This window comes from Dermacentor variabilis, chromosome 11, assembly GCF_050947875.1.
Source record: "Dermacentor variabilis isolate Ectoservices chromosome 11, ASM5094787v1, whole genome shotgun sequence".
Taxonomy (NCBI): domain Eukaryota; kingdom Metazoa; phylum Arthropoda; class Arachnida; order Ixodida; family Ixodidae; genus Dermacentor; species Dermacentor variabilis.
This window is the reverse complement of record NC_134578.1, coordinates 63496520-63514253: the sequence shown is the minus strand read 5'-3', so window position 1 is coordinate 63514253 and position 17734 is coordinate 63496520. Positions and strand designations below refer to the sequence as shown.

Below are 17734 nucleotides of genomic sequence, written 5' to 3'. Positions count from 1 at the left end.
GGGGTAGTATTGAGCATCTGACCAGGGATCTCCCTTCTTTCTCACTAGACTGCCTGATTGATGACCGGTGTCGGTGTTGAGGGCCGGGAAATTAAAAAAAATAGCGAATGTAAATTTGTGAGCATAGGTTACGCTATTGGGCATACAGTAAAAGCTTTATCCTTATATGGTGCCACAGCAGGGCTTGCGATATTATTCGGCGCATGCGGCTGTCCGCTGCTGGCTGAAGAATCTTGCAGGAGAGGTGTTGGGGCTTACGTTCTAGCCTCTAACTGTCAGGTACACGTGTCGTGTGCTTAGGTTTCGCATCTGTGGTATGTAGTCCTAATTTAGAGACAATTTGAGGAATGTGAAATTTTCTTCCTGCTGGCGTTTAAGACGCCATCGCGTAGCTGCATATTGTTTATTCCAAAATTTCTCTCAGAGCTCAATGACAGCTTATTCTTGCTTGAATTATAGCTTCGATTTCTTTTGCGAGAGGTTTTAAACTATATGTAGCGAAATGTTCCTACCAGTTTAGGAAGGTGTAAAGCTGTCAGTGCTTTCTGCAATTATCTTGGTGGTTAAAGTTACCGCTGTCTTTCGCATGCTGATTGCAGAAACAGTTATGAGCTCGTAGAAGAAATTATGCAAGCTTGCTTCCCTGTTTCCTCGAGAATTTCCTTCACCTTCGCAATTTTCGTTCCAGATAAGACAGACACCTTCGCACAATTTGGGGGACGCACGCTTATATACGCCTAATCTCTAGAGTTCCGACATCTCCTTCTGTGCGTCCTTCAGAAACAAATTTCTCAGCCTGCTTTCTTCAAACAGGCATCGCAAATTTTCAAGGAGCTTGTGGCCCTAACAATGTGCTGACTGTGTCGGACCGAGACAACGATGTTGTTACTTCTTTCACCATCGCCCATGAAATATCCCACGCGTAAGTACCATAGCAAAGGCTGATGCGTCTGAGTGGTGATATTTGCTGTTTAAGAAGGCAGCTCTTAGACGCCCGTTACAGTGTTTAGCGATGCCGTGCATAGGTGGTGTATCTAAGCGAACATGCGGAGCGAAACATGAAGGAGCGAACGCGGAGCGCAGCGGAGGCTCAAATAGGGCGAGAGCGAAGAGAGCGCGAGAAGGAAAGCGGAGGAAGCCATGTTGAAGTACTATGAGATCGCGTTTACCTCCGTGCTTCGGCAACAGCGACGGTACCAGCCGTGCGAACGAAAGAAGAAAAACAAAGATTCATGAAGCAGGCCTTCGCGCATAACGGTCACCGCAAGCGTTTCCCTAATAAAGATTACGGTTGCATAAGCTTCAGTTGCCGGGAAGAGGTAACTGTGCAACCGGTCTATATAGATTGCGCCGCGCGTACTGGTTCGGCCAATCGGTGCGGTAATCGGTGCGATACCTCGATAAATCGCGAAAAGAAACTACGTGTGCACCTGCGCTCAAATTTGGCATTAGGGAGTATCGTAGTCGTATCTGACTTTTTAACACTCCAGAGATCGCTTAGCACTCTATTGACATTTAACACTCCTTAGACAGACTATCTGGTGTGCACTGTGGTCGCGAAGATTAGCTCCCAGATGACCTATTATTTATTGAGGATGGTTTAATTCGTGGGTGCCATAAGCAAATGCCTTCCCCTCCCAAGAAAGGCCTTCACATACAGCCCAGGTCACTAGCAGCTGAGCCACATGAGGCCTTCGAGCACCGTGTCGTGAGAGTGGTCAGTACTGGATTTTTCCGAATTATACGTATAGACCTACAGATTTTGCGCTTAATATTTCTGCGCCCTTCTCTGTGAAACTCCAGAATATAGGCACTTCAACTAATACCCATTACAGGCTGAACATGAAACAGTCACAGCTTTTGGGCCAGGCTCAATAAATCGCAGCTAATTTATTTGGTGGGCGGTGATTTAAAATTTCCGGAGGAAAGGGATTTTTCACGACGAGCCCCAGCATGCCAAAGTAGCTGTACCGTTTCCTCAGGCAAAAAAATGGGGAAGCAAAAAGAAATGACAATTTGCGCGCGATGTTTCAAGCGACCGATTCTATTGAAAGGATTGAAATTTGGCGGTGATATTAAGAATATCAAAGAATTTGTAATGTACAAATTTTGCGCATTTAAATATTGCGGTGCTTGTAGAAACTTCAAACTTCCCATGTAGCTTACCCTATCTGAGTCTCTTAAAAGAACAAGCATGTTCATTAATTCATTTCTATACAAGAGGAGGTCACGGTCATGAGTGGCACTCGGACCTCCTGTATTGAACAATATAAAACGCATTATTATTAATATACGCTAGCACAGCAAATAATCAGGATCAATAAAAGTTTACGATATACCAGAAAGGGCCGGAATGATATATATATATATATATATATATATATATATATATATATATATATATATATATATATATATATATATATATATATATATATATATATATATATATATATATGTTGTTTTTTTCGCCGGTCAAAACCGACCCCACGACATCCGCATCACGCATGTCCACATTTCTTTAGTATTTTCTACACTAAGTCACATTCTCTGGGACTGTGAGGAAGACGTCCCTCCCATTGTTGTCCTTGCCTCTCCCTCCCCTTCATCGTGAGAGGAAGTGTTGCTTAGCTCCAGCCCAGACGTGCAACTCCGAGCCGTGGGGTGATACGAACAGGCCGTCTTCACGCATCGCCTGGCGGCCACCTGGCCTTCCTGACGAGCCCATGAATTAGCTTCCTACTCTGACGAATAATGTTGTCCCTTTCTCTCTCTCCTGTATTTTCTACAATTCGAATTGAACTGCATGTGCACATCATCAATCTTTCATTGGACACATCCCCAATCATCTCAAAACAATGTATGCGCAGCCATTTTCTTAAATTGACTTCACAATTGATTGACCGAACCCATCTCTCCATGCATGTTAACGTTAATGTGATCAGCGACTAACTGTCACAGCCACGAAGTGTAATGTATTGGGCTTGCATGTAGGAGGGCTCCCATCTTCCAATACTGCGTCATCTAGTGGCGCCGCGAAGAAGTTCGCCCATTGGGCGTGTCTGAACGTATGTGACGCACCCGCGTTTGGTTCCGAAGAGCACGGGATATATATTAAACAAGAAAATAAATTTTAAAGAAAAGAAATGGTCCAGCACTTTTGGTTGTGGTGGCCTCAGGTGGTGGCTCAAAGTGTTTAAACTCGAGTGGCATCTTCGGCTTTCCGGACGGCCCATGGCTGGTCTTCCAGCTCAAAAGGTTTGACGGCCACCTCGCAGCGGCGGCGACGTTGACTGAGAAAATCTCCGGCGGTCCCTGCAGGCTGAAGCGGCGTCGGCAAGGTGCGAGCTCAATGCTTCCTCTATTCTGGTAACGTTTGCCGTTATGGATGCATCGTGAACGCCAGTGGTTTCGGTACCGTTGTCGGCAGCACAATGACAGATTATGCGTCGCCGCGCTGCTCTGTGTCCGCACGCTTTACACGTGTCAGTCTGGTATAAAGCTAGGTAACAGTGGGGTAAGAAGGCCAGGCTAGGTCAAGTGTGTGTTTGCAGGAAACATAAGGTCACGGTTTCGTTCCTGTTACATTTATCATGTGGTGGTGGGAATTTGATCTCCTAATAATCGTAGGCATTTATATTATTTATATCACGCTCTCCGTAACAATACGCATGATAGATAGCCATGCTACAAGGAGAAATCACTAATGCATATTCATGATTGCTAATCGCAGCAATAATGGCAAAGCTGAAGCGACATAATAAAAGATAACATTCTTATAAAGCCAGGAAAAATTTAGCTTGCCTAGTTTTGCAAAAAAGCCGCTCTGTTAACGCTGAGGGGGTGCAACATTAAATAATGATATCATAAGATGCCAACAAACAAAGACACCAAGGACAACACTGGGGAAATTACTTGCACTTACTGATTGAATGAAAGAAATGATAAATTAATGGAAATAAAATTATGGCAATGAAACTTTCTTTCAGAATCGGAGCTGTGCACGATGGTGAAGGTAGCGCAGTCAGCTGCTTCGACGTGGGATACATAATGAGCCCACTCATGATACCAATATCAAATCCGTCCTACTCTTCCTGCAGCAAAGTCGACATTGGGAAGTTTCTGGAGTAAGTTTATTTATTGACGCTGTTAGCACAATAATAAATTAGCAAATTTGTAGAGGTACGCTGGCGCTACTAATCTAACCTTACACAGAACGAGTAATCAATGCGCAGGCGACACTTGAGGTTTATTGTGTATCACGCGTAACAGAGCTAAGGTGTTCATTGGTATGAAAGTGTTCAAAATTACTATGTGCGCGTTTTCTGGTCTCCGAGAGAGTGTAAATGTAATGCACAGAGTTCAAATTGCAATCAAATGAGAGACTTCTTAAAGATCATTTGAGAGTGAACATTACTAGGGTCAAGTTTATTAAGGTTGATCAAAAAAATTAAGTACTAGTCATAGTACTTCTTTAGGAACTTCAATAAGTCGCACAGTTGTTCTATCGCGCCCTGTCTAAATTAAATATTGTAGCGACTGTTATTTAGAAGGAGTGATCTTTCGATATGAATACCTATGGTATACGCATCGCGATCTAGTCAGGAGTGGGTTTCAAATGAACTTCATGCAGTGGCTATATACAACGGAATACATTAAAGCACATACAAGAACAAGAATCAAGAGAGAGGGAACGAGACTAGGTGAAAAGAGTGCATAGCGCAAATGTACGTTTTGAAATGTACAGGCAAAAAAACATAAGGCTCGCAAACGTCAGATCAAATTAAGATGGATTGGATACTATGGCGCATATTCTTCAATGTTTACAGTAGATAGACTAATTTGAGGCGAAGGAATTCGTTGCTAAGCACGCGAAATTGTTTTGCATAGCGCCTATAAACATGCTAAAAGCACTAGATGCGGAATGTTCTGTAAGTTTCAGGTTGCCGAAACGCTGTAATTTCGCGTGTACTTTACCCCTCAGATTGCGCAGACTTTCTCTAAAAATAAATTTGTTTAATGATTTTTTTCAGTATACCTTTAAAATCCGTGAACAAGGTTTTCAAGCATTTCTACTCGCTAGAGCATCTTCAATCTTAGAAAGTGGGGTTCCCGAGTTCGGACGAAAGTACCGCACCAGTCAACAACTTGCTAAGACCATTAAGAAAAAACTGCGGCTGCGTAGCGTGTGCGCATGTGTTATTGCGCCAAGGGCTCGGTGTTGCATCATAGTGATCCTGAATTATTGGCACAGGCACTGAACCAGACTAGCTGCTACGTTCGCATGCCCATGAATAAAGACGTGCAACAAGGCAGCCACAACAGCAAATTTGTAGTACAATAAAACGCCTTGAGTAGATTTTATGTGTTTCATTTCAGTTACCTTTAGGTTATCATTTCTGCACTTCAAAAAACCGTCAATTATATTTTACTCCTATTCTTCCCTCGACTTTATTATTTGCTGCCTTCAAATGAATGTAACACACACACACACATAGAAACACTGGATTTTATCTTATGGTTTCTACGTTTCAGTTAAGGACACGCATTTTCGCCTCGAATGGACGTTGCATGTCACCTCTGAAGTGTGATTTTTTGTTAGTCTGCGATGAAAATACATCCAACCATATGATGATTGAAAGTGACATGACTTTACCTTAAGAAAAAGGCACACCTAAGCGGACAATTGACACATTATTTTGAAAGATGTCGACAGTGCAATGCGACTGGACAACTGTTTGATTTCTAGCTAACGCTGATGTAGGTGTTCTACGTGCTGATGACATCTATAGATATGATAAAGTATAAAGTCAACGCTTCATTATATTACGTAGAACGGAAAAAAGGAATCTACATACAGCGTCTATCAATTAATTTGAGCCAGACTAAAGATATTCCACGTAGCTGGACCGAATCAAGGTAACGTTGTTTGCCGCTGCTCAGAATAAATTTTGCATTTCACCCAATTAGATTATTTGTCTTAAATCTTTTTCAACTTTTCAATTATTATAACTCTATGAAAAATGTATAGGAGAAATTTATAAAGCAATATGATAAACACCTGATACAGGTTTCTGTTGCGCAATACGTGCTATATCAGAGGGTTTTTCCTAGCGTGAAAGAAGCCCGCGAATACTAGAAATAATGCCGCGCGACTTGCTGCTCGAGGCACTTTGCGCTTTATCGCAGGCTTCTTTCAAGCTGGGGAAAAACACTTCTATATGGTACGTATTGAGCCACGGAAAGCTGCATCGGGAGTTTTTCATGTTGCTCTGCAATTTTCTCCAGGACACTTTTCACCTAATTAAAATATTTAGAAAGTTGAATATTTAGTTAGCTCTACTGATCTAATTAAGTGCAATGCGAAAAATAAACCGAGTGCCTCCAAGCGAGGGCAAACAGCATTACCTTGGTTGTGTCCTGCTAGGCAGAATTTGCATTATTTTAAAGCTTGGCTCACCTTAAGTGAAACACCAATAGAGCGCTCACGCACCTTCTTTTTTTGTGAAAACACAGTATCCTAAGTCTTTACACACCTTTCCTTTTGCATCTACGCAGAGACACAGCAGCCAACTGCTTATTCGAAGACACCAGCGATCCGGGGCATGAGTTTAAGAGGGCAGCTATGTGCTATCGCTGCCTGCCAAAGGGCGAGGAACTGCTGCGTACTGAGGTGCGAATAATTACTGCTTCAATCTGAAAGGGATCTGTGGTATCTATAGCTCGCTTATTGATTGATTAAGTTTTATTAAGACAGCTTTTAACATATAGGCAATCTGAAATGGCCGATTTTTTCTTCTTGGACTAGCTGCTATGCATCACTAAAAAATGCATGCATATTAAACAGTACTTTACTGACAGATTGCATATTCCTGTGTATTTTGAACGTTTTTCACAAGGCTAACGATCTACTGCTGCTACACAAATGAAGTGAACTAAATATTGATCTTGGGGTATTTAATTGCATTAAAGCCATCGTTTCCTCGCGTTTTAATTTTGTAGCAACAAATCATTCCACATCCCCCACAGCTCCAGTTGAATCTGACGTTGCACAGGGTTCCGTGGTTGGTAACTGGTTGTTTTTCTTATGTGTGAAGAACGTACCTTTTAATACTTTCCCACAATTTTTTTATTTGCTGACGATTGTGTTGCGTATCTGAAAGTAAAAAATCATTCTGATGAAATGTCTGTTTATTCTGACGTAAACAACGTCCATGCATGGTGCCTTACTTGCTGCCTGCAGCTAAACAATCGTCAATGTACGTACTGTATACGCCCTCAGTGACCACCCTAATCAAGCCTCAAATGCCTCCCTCTAAGTTGGCGTTCATATAAATGGCAATCTTTCAAAAAGAAAACATCTACTATACCTAGAATACAAAAAAAACTGGTTCATATTTTAGTTCAAAATATTTTTCGCTACATCAGTCCCATTAAAGCTACTGTTGTGGACCGCATGCAATGTCCCCCCTCCTCTGTTAGAATATTCTTAATCTCTCTGGGATCCACATGAGGCCACAATTTTAGCTTTACTCGGAGCAGTAACTCGGAGCGGTACAATATAGCTTTGCACATTTATTTATAATTAACCACTCTCGTACTGCTAGCGTTACATTACTGAAAACCACCCTTAGTCCCTCCATAAGACGAAATCACGGATTTTTATTTTCCATTATTATATTAGCAGAATGCATCTCTCAGCACCCTTAAGATCCACCCGGTGCCTTATCTTTTTTCGCGTACTGATCATGTACATAAGATTAATGTAGTGCCATAACACCGTCACGTGCTCACACTTATTTGCATCTGGAACTTCAATTGATCGGATTAGGGTACCTACATCATTGGTAAGCATCAGTAACCGCAATGTTATTCAGAATGCATTTTCTGAAATGAAATCAAACAGTATCAAGCAAAATGCGATATAATTACTAAGCAAGAACATTGTCTGTGCGCTATAGCATACTTTGGCGTATTAATCTGCTCCCGTAATGTGTAACTGACTTTGCCTATTGTTTTTGAATTATCACCAGTTTTCCTTTCTACATCTTTATTTTGGTGTTCTGTGCATTCCAGTTTCCTTCCCGATTCCTAGATTTCGCATAGAATTTTTAACTCCTCACTTCTACCACAAACCACTAAGTATAGTGAGGGTTCTAAGAAAAGCAAAATACAAATAAATCAACAAAATATAAATAAATAAGTGTGCCCTGCTTTTCGTCACGTGACAAAAGGCACATCTTTAAAATTTGTGCATCGATGACGCACCTGATGGTTGGTAGGCCTCTCCCAATGATTATTTTAAGCTTTCCAGCACATTTGAGCACTTAAGCGCTATTGTTATCACAATATACAAAACAACAAATGTACAGAGCCATATAAGCAGAAGGACGTCACTGGCTTTGTGTCTTGCTGCAGATCATACAGTACCGTGTTTTAGGTTATCACATGAACAAAACCATTTATGTCTCTCATAATCTCTGTAACGAATTTCTGTTACACCAGAAAAGTATCCGCCATCACCACTATTCAAGGGAAATATTAACAAGATGAAACGCCGCTTAAGTTCCTTTCTCATTACATTCAGTTTGTTGCCGCGGGGACATGTACTGTAACGGTGACGCGTGATAGGATATCTGAACGGCGACTTTCCCCTAGTACTGAAACTTAGCGGTCGATTGAGCCGTGCGCGGCGTGGCCGACGTGAAAATGTTGTTTATGCTCTCGCGTGTGCCAATTTCTGTATGGTAGTTGCGTATCTCATTCAGGTGCATCTGCTCCATGTATGCGTGGATGGTTGGTCTCCCTTCAATAGTAATCATACCCTTTCCGGATGCAGAGCGAAGTCCTATGTTCGCTCCCCTTCCCTCGCCTTCTTCCAACATGCCGGCACTTCAGCATGGAGAGAACTAAACGTCTGGTTAGCCTACCCGCACGGGTATGAGAGATAGGGGTGGGGTTGTGGGAGGGCTTAATGTGGCAGTCACGTTGGCGCATCCCACAAGCTATAGCGCTGGGCTAGCGATATCAACAGGCCATGGTTTCCTTACATCCGTGAAGGAAACCATGCGCTACAATAAATTTTATTTTTGCCTGTCATCACCCAATATATCTTACGGGCGCACCTAAAGGACTTAGTATCTATGATTTGTGTACCTTTACGCGGATAATTCGCCGATACCGACAAATGAAAGAGTAGCGTTTACAAGCGCAAAAAAAGCCTTGGGCTTGACGCGGAAGTTCCGAGCAGGCTCATGGTGTCGGCACTGCTCGCTGGGTGTGTTATTTTATTGCTTGACGTTGTATTAGGTATTTGTGTACCTCACCACGTACATTATATATGCACATGAGCCTGTTGCCAAATCTAAGCTGCCGTCATGAACACGTGCCTCATAGTATGAATAAGAACTGCGAGAGTTCAAGAGGATTGCATATCAGGCGTCCATCGCTTTCATATTCGCAGACCTTATTGAGGGGCAGTATTGCCAGTGAAAAATGTTTTTCTGTGTACGAAAATAGTGAGAAACAAAAACTGTAGGCCGCTGTTACAACTGTCCATGCTGGAGAGCAGGATCGCCCCCACAGCTGCCATGACTCGTTGACGTGTATTCGACAAGTGTATTCTCGATTGAGCTGCCATCTGCATCTTGTTCGTGTTCTACCGCGTCGCCTACCCGTTTGGGGACGTTGATCATTTTTTTTCAAGAAGTAATCCTGAATTGCGTTTAATTTTTCTACACGTCCTGAATAAATGAGCGCGGCAATTTCACCTTCAGTATTGTTGTAGCAATCGCCTTAGCACAGTTACAGGAGTGAATGACGGTAACATCGTCGCGATAGTTTCTATTTTCTGCTACTTTTTTCGAGAATTCCGTGACGACTAATAATGGGACTGCACAAATATAAATTTCTGATGTGGTTTTTGTAGTCACTACCAATGGTAGGGATATATGTTATTGGTTCTACCGTTGGGGCACTGTCAATGCAGGGAGAGTGACCTCCTCAAACCTATTGTTGAAGTCGCTTACAGTCGCTTCCCTACATATGTTTTTTTCCGTAGACCATTTTAATGCATTGATTGAATAAATAAATGATAACTTTTTTATTTTTTAGATTATTACCTTTTTAACTAGCATCAAATAACGCATGTCATATCAGAGAGTGCACAGTGATATACTCTCTTTAGCAACCTATACCTTCAACACCTACGAAGGCTACTCAACAATAGACCATATTCACACTATCAATGAGGTGATAAAGAAATGTGCGGAATATAACCAACCCTTATATATAGCTTTCATTGATTACGAAAAAGCGTTTGATTCAGTCGAAACCTCAGCAGTCATGGAGGCATTGCGGAATCAGGGTGTAGACGAGCCGTATTTAAAAATACTGGAACATATCTATAGCGGCTCCACAGCCACCGTAATCCTCCATAAAGAAAGCAACAAAATACCTATAAAGAAAGGCGTCAGGCAGGGAGATACAACCTCTCCAATGCTATTCACAGCGTGTTTACAGGAGGTATTCAGAGACCTGGATTGGGAAGAATTGGGGATAAGTGTTAATGGAGAAAACCTTAGTAACTTGCGATTCGCTGATGATATTGCCTTGCTTAGTAACTCAAGGGACCAACTGCAATGCATGCTCACTGACCTGGAGAGGCAAAGCCGAAGGGTGGGTCTAAAAATTAATCTCCAGAAAACTAAAGTAATGTTTAACTGTCTCGGAAGAGAACGGGAGTTTACGATAGGCAGCGAGGCTCTGGAAGTGGTAAGGGAATACATCTACTTAGGACAGGTAATGACTGTGGATCCGGATCATGAGACTTAAATAATCAGAAGAATGAAAATGGACTGGGGTGCGTTTAGCAGGCATTCTCAGATCATGAACAGCAGGTTGCCATTATCCCTAAAGAGAAAAGTTCATAACCAGCTGTGTCTTACCAGTACTCACGTACGGGGCAGAAACCTGGAGGCTTACCAAAAGGGTTCTACTTAAATTGCGGACGACGCAACGAGCTATGGGAAGAAGAATGATAGGTGTAACGCTAAAGGATAAGAAAAGAGCAGATTGGTTGAGGGAACAAACGCGAGTTAACAATATCTTAGTTGAAATCAAGAAAAATAAATGGGGGCATGGGCAGGAGACGTAATGAGGAGGGAAGATAACCGATGGTCATTAAGGGCTACGGCCTGGATTCCAAGGGAAGGGAAGCGTAGCAGGGGGCGACAGAAACTTTGGTGGGCGGGTGAGATTAAGAAGTTTGCAGGGACAACATGGCCACATTGATAACATGACTGGGGTAGTTGGAGAAGTATGGGAGAGACTTTTGCCCTGCAGTGGGCGTAACCAAGCTGATGATGATGATGATGATGATTTTCAACGACTACGCAATGGTTCCTGCTTTAAAATACAGCAAGATCATCCAACTGCCGACACAAAACTTCTATTCCGCAGCTGCTTTCATGCTCTGAAATTATAGTCTGAGCAAAAATTAAATGTTACCAAAATTTCAAGCAACGACGTAAGGATACCTAGACTGTGCAATATCCATCCGATTTTTGTACATAGATAAATGAGGCATATTGTGCATCTCGGCTTTTCTATAGTGGTAACACTACAGTGCAAAAGAGAATGAGGGCGTGTCATTCTTGTGCAACTAGCAGGGAGTTCAAACTGATGAGGCTTTCGTCATTCCCCTGGGGCAGGTTTTCAACTCACCATTGGCCATTCTCGACAGGCCCACATGTATGAACCCCATTTTCAGGCAGGCAAGGTGCATGTGTACGTGATAGCAACAAAAAATAGAGAAGATAACTGCCTCCATTCCACTCTGTGAAAGTTGAAGAAAAGCGAAGATGGTGCAGACGTTATATTAGTAGCACCGACCCAACAGACATTCGACGAGGTTACACAAGCACCGCCACCACAAACGTGTGTGCCACGCGGGCACGTACGTGCGCCGAAGTGCAGCATACATTCTTACTCTTCTAGGCCGTCCACTAAACAAGGGTACCTTGTGTGTGATAGCGCAAACGCCTGGCGAGCCGCTGTTATGATAGTCATTCCGCGTTCCTGATAAGCTGCGCGTGGCACGGCAGCAGTGGGCTATAAGAATGCGATGCGCTGGGAAATAAGCAGCTTATTTTCGTTGATGTTCGTCGTAGTTATCACATTGGCGACAAAGGTGGGATCCATCGGGACTCGCTTGCCAAGCGTGTCTGGGCAAGATGGGACGACGCACATCGGAAACCACTATAGACTGCAAGTGGTAGGAGGCGAGGGGCAAGCAGTGGACAACGAATCCCATGCACAAAACAAGGCAGCGACATGATAAGTAAACTGTATTACGTTTCGGAAGTGAAGATATGTCGGGTCTTGGCAGAATAGATGAGCACAGCCCCAAAGTACAGAACCTTCATTACTACTTCAAACAATTGTTACATGTCGTCAGTGCCAATGATATCAGCGAAGGAAAGAAGCTCTGAGTTTTCTTAACGGTACTAGACAGAGAGGCGTGTCAAGTCATCAAGAATCTGGTAGTTCCAGCACTTTCTGGAGACAAGAATTTCGCACAAGTCAATGTTCTCCTCAAGGAACCAGTTCTTCTCAAGGTGCAAGTTCAAATGCAGAGTTCTAGTGGAGCACAAGAGTATAGAACTTTTATACTCGATTTAAAGCACCTAGCTCGAAAATGCAATTTTGTAGACTTCCTGCAGGATTCCTTGTGAGACAGGCTGGTAGCAGGCATTAGCAATGAAGAAACACCGACCTCTGTTCACCACGGAAGGCCTAACATTTCAAGGCACCTGTAACGTTGCGTTATATAGGGAACTGGCCACGCAACAGGGTGCGCTGTAGTGACAAAGGAGTAATAATTAGGAAGCCAACGCTGCGACCAAAAAGGCGTGGCAAAACAAGACTAAGGGCTTCCCTTATAAGAATGACTATTGAAATATTGTTGGCAAATTCTTGATGAATTGCTGATTGAAAAGCCTTTCATCAATATCGCAACATTTTCTCAAAGCACAGAGCAATAATTCAACAATAAAATTCTTTGGAGCCTCACAACAGAAAAGTCGTTGACTTAATACTCTTGCCATATAGTTGAATAGTATTTATTATTATTGAGCCAGTGTTGTCTAGTTCCCAACAATGAAGTCATTGACTAAATTATGTTAACTTATTGTTGAAGTCCATGGAATCTTATTGAGGAATATTGAGTTTCGAAGTATATGTGAAAAACACACGCACATGTGTATGTGTGCGTCTTTTGCACATATTTATTGTTTTATTGATCAAATAATCAACATTTCATATATACAAGGGTGTTGCTTCACGTTACTTCAACCATAGACGTATCTGCCGAGCCGACAGGACGTCAATGCCCCTTGCCGCAGATGGTCTGTCTGCGTCAGTAACGTAAAGATGCGAAAGCAACTTAACCTTACTGGTCGGAAGCCCCCTGTCCACTCTGTAGGTACGTCGGCGATTGAAGGTACTGAACCGGCCTGTACATGAATATATATATATATATATATATATATATATATATATATATGTGTGTGTGTGTATATATGATAAGAAGCCAACAAGCACTGACATCTAGGACAACATAGGGTAAATTACTTCAGCTTAATAAATTAAATGAAATAACGATAAATTCATGAAAGTGAAAGTGGATGAAAAACAATTTGCCGCAGATGGCGAATTCCCATGACCTTCGAATATCGCGATTCGCTACCAATTTAGCTACCGCGGCCCCGTCCGCCCATCCACTTCCTTGGGTATTTATGTTTCCTAGTAGAACTCTGGGAGTGTTCCTGCACCAACGCTCACAGACCTTGGCCTCTGATGTGGAAAGTCCTTGCTGCCGCAGGCGTCACGAGAACGCGATCTTTTTTTTGGTGATGGTAACCGGTCAGTAAACCCCCACATGCTACATGAAGGCGGCAATTTTGCCGGATTCGAGACCCTCGTTATGTAAGAAGCGAGAATAATGGAAAATGAGTAGAGAATCGCACGCGATATGCGAAGGTTGTGGGATCGTGTGGATATGCGATAGTTGTGGGACGCAGCCAGTGCCCTGGCTGCGTGTTAGGAAGCGGCATTGCCTCCATGTTAAATATAAGCAAGATGGCGGAGAAAGTTAACAGAATTCAAGTCTGGGGTTTTACTTGCCAAAACCACGCTTTGATTATGAGCCACGCCGTAGTAAGATACTCCATATTTATTTTGACCAACTGGGGACTTTTACCTGCACTGAACAAACAGTATACGGACGTTTTTGCATTTCACCCCCATCGAAATTCAGCCGCCGCAGCCGGCATTAGATCCCGCGCAGTCGTGTTAGTACCGCAATACCTCAGCCACTACACCACCACGGCAGGTGCCGCAAAGAAAGTAGTGAACGTCGTTTTTGTAAAGAGCGTTTCCCTATAATGTTACCCATTAGAGCACAATAGAAAGAAACGAAAAGCTTGGCTGATATCTATGATAGGGTGCTCATTTTTTACATGGAGGCCAAAGCCTTTTGTGTCAATGTGCTGGGAACCTCATTTGCCACCAAGCACAATCTGCGCTGCTATACTTTGACGGTGAAAAATCGTATAGCGCAGAAGCACACACACAAACGTTTACAGAATCACACGACAGACCATCTGGCAATTGCCATGAAGTCAAACTAACAAGCGCAAACAGCGACATTTCTGTACTTTTTTGGTGAATAGTTCAGTTCGCATGGTTGCTGCACGCATTATTTTTCTTTTTCAATCCAAGCAACGAAAACTGTGCGCGCACACATGGTGCGGCGTTTGTGACGTTTGAATTTTGCGCCATGTACTGCGCAGTCCTTTAGCTCCTGCCGGTGCACTGCGTTACTGCGATAAAGAAAGTAGTTCAGCTAAGAAGCGAACCAGAAAACCTACGTACACTAGCAAATCGCAGCAATTGTTCAGCAATAATATATATTACAAAATATGATTAAATGTTACATTTCATGATGATTTAGCGTGTATCTGTATGCTTATACTTGTAGGTTTGCGCGTTTGGGCTGTTGACGCTTCGGCGCATTCCGGGAGCTTGTGCGCGCCGTTTGCTTGATAGCTTCCTGCGTTTACTGCGTTCTTTGTGTTCTTCGCTGTGACTTCTTTGGGATATTCCTTCGTGTTGCTCGCTTTTTGGGCTTGTTGCCTCGAAGATCAACCTGGTCGCTTCTGACTCAGCGACATCAAAGGTGAGTGAGTGTTTCGAATTCTCCTTGTTCTTCGATTGCTACGCGGCAAACAAAAGCACGAAAATGCGTACAGCGCCTGTATCTGTCGTCCGCGCTCTTCATGTCTAGATTTCATTCCTAGTACTATTCTTCCTTTGCGAGAATTGGTTGTACAGGACTATATTTGTGACATCGAGCATGGAGGTTAGTCATGGTTTAACTTCACACTCCGCTTGTGATGACCTACCGCAGCTATGTGATCCCAGCTAAAACAGGTCATGTTGTACTCCACAATTTCCGGTACGGTGTTCGAGCACCGATTGAGTTAGCCTTTTTAATGGGCGCACAACAGTGAGACGTGAAACCACCGGAACTGTACTGTAATCGAAGATATTTCGCTTCCACCACGCCATCTGGTATTTGGCGTGTGAGCGTCCTTGTAGCAACGAGGGGCGGTGGGATCGGCGAAAATATATTCGGTTGCGCTGTTCGCTTCAAGATCGACTGACACGCCGGGTGGCCGACGTTCACGCGATCAGAAAACACGGAGTAGGCTATTTCGCGATAACAAATAAGAATTTCAAGGGTGTACATGTGATTCTATGTGATACGTGAGATAAAATAAGGGTGGTGCCACCGAGTGCTGCGAAATCATCAAGGTATGCGCCTTGCCATCGAGTGCTGCGCGCAAACGGCTTCGCGTAGGCGCTCTTTGCATTCACTGAAAATGCAGATTCCATGGCATTCTAGGTCCTATTTTACTGGGATAGAAAATTCAAGATAACGTAATAGCATGAATTTTCAGCATTTCGTACTTCAGTGACTGATTGATTGAAGAAAGTTTTGAATTGTAAAGGAACGACATGCCTCAGCATATCTGCCATGTCGTCTGATTGTGTTTCCAGGCGGCATGTATACGTTATCGGCAACAGAAACATCAATACTTAGAAAAGGTTCTTGTGACCATAGAATTAGCTAGTTATGTCAACAAGCTTTTTGCTTTGATTTCGAGCACTATAGAGAGAACAGATTGATAGGGAAGCTCATCGTTGTGAACTAAATGACGCTCTGCCCCAAGCATGGAATAATACGTTGTCTGTAGAGAAATTCTGTAAAATACTGAAACACTTTCTTTGAGAGAAGCAAGACTTTAGTAGCATCAGGTCGACGGGGAGTAAACAAATGCAACACTGTGGTTTTATATGAAGGAGCCATCTTTCAGATATGGCCATAACAGTTAAATAGATAAGCAGAAATATTTTTTAAATATGGAGAGGAATGAGAAATACATTATGTGATCAGCTGACACCGCCATTGACAAGAGCAGCCACACTTTAGCGTTTTCAATCAGTCATCTATATCCGTCCATTTATGTCAACCCAATGGTCCATGTAGCTCTTCGAATTGTTGCTTTTGGTGCATCGTGGCTTCCCGTTTTATTGCTTACATTTTTTTCAGATTCAAAATGAGCTGGGAGATACCAAAGCTGGAATGCGAAAGGTGAACTCTTTTGGCCATTCATACTGTAGCGTCACCAGGATCAAATGCAGTGATGCTATGAAAATATATTGCAGGAAGCAGAAAAAAAAGCTCATTGCTGATGCAACTGCAAGCTTTTGCTCCAGTGATCAATTGGTGCACAGTGCCTTCAATAGCAGACATAGTGCCTTCAAGCACTCAGCTGAAAGACTTTGCAACTGCAGCGGGACTGGGAGTGAATTTCAGTGTCGTTTGTGAGCATATACAACGTAGAGCGTGCTGTTTTTCAGTGTACATGCCTTATATAAAAGGCGGGCTCAGAGACTATGTGTGCACATTATTGATCTACATCAGTGCACATCTTTCCAGTTTTACCAGAATAAAGGTATCATAACCTATGCCATACAACTGCGCACTGCTAGGCGTATAAAACCAAAAGAGCTGCACCAATTGAGAAAGTTGCTTCAGCAACGAGCTTTGATGCCGAGCTGGATTGTGTGCAGCGCCAGTCACCACATACTCCAGCGCAGCATGAATCTCCTTGACATTTTGCCTCCTTAAGATGCATAAATTCCATCACTGCTCATAAAACAATTGGTAATTGAGAGGTTGAGGGGAGGTGGGCAAGGCTCCCCTCTGGGGCAGCCAGTGCATGTCCTTTGCTATACTGACAATCCTACCTTAATGAGAACCAGTGATGCATGTTATCCTATTACGTAGCCTAGTTTATTCCTTATTTTGTGTTAAGCCGACACTAATGACACCCTAAAATAAACAAGCATCGTTTTATACAGCTGTTCTTCTTAACTTCTTGGTAGTTGGTTGATTTTTAGGGAAAATAAAGCTCAACGTTAGATTTTTGTTTGGGTATCGCACCTAGATCTTCGGGCTGCCACCTCATTGTCACGTCGTGGATTTCCAGTATTTTAGAAGCTTTGGTCGTTTTGGTTCAGTGAAAGTTCCTGACACTTTTAATATTGAGTTTTTGGCTTTCTTGGAATACAGTGAAAAACACGTTCATTTGTAAAAAAAATACTA

The 17734-nt window shown here is 42.8% G+C and overlaps 1 long non-coding RNA gene across 1 annotated transcript in view; it reads left to right on the top strand.

Annotated features, from left to right (window-relative positions):
• Positions 1 to 836: 836 nt before the first annotated feature.
• The window catches only part of LOC142564779 (uncharacterized), a 30548-nt gene continuing 13650 nt past the window's right edge, over positions 837 to 17734 (top strand). The window contains exons 1-2 of the long non-coding RNA XR_012824674.1: positions 837 to 922; positions 3990 to 4127. This is a non-coding gene — a long non-coding RNA (uncharacterized LOC142564779). The remainder of the gene's footprint in view (positions 923 to 3989; positions 4128 to 17734) is intronic.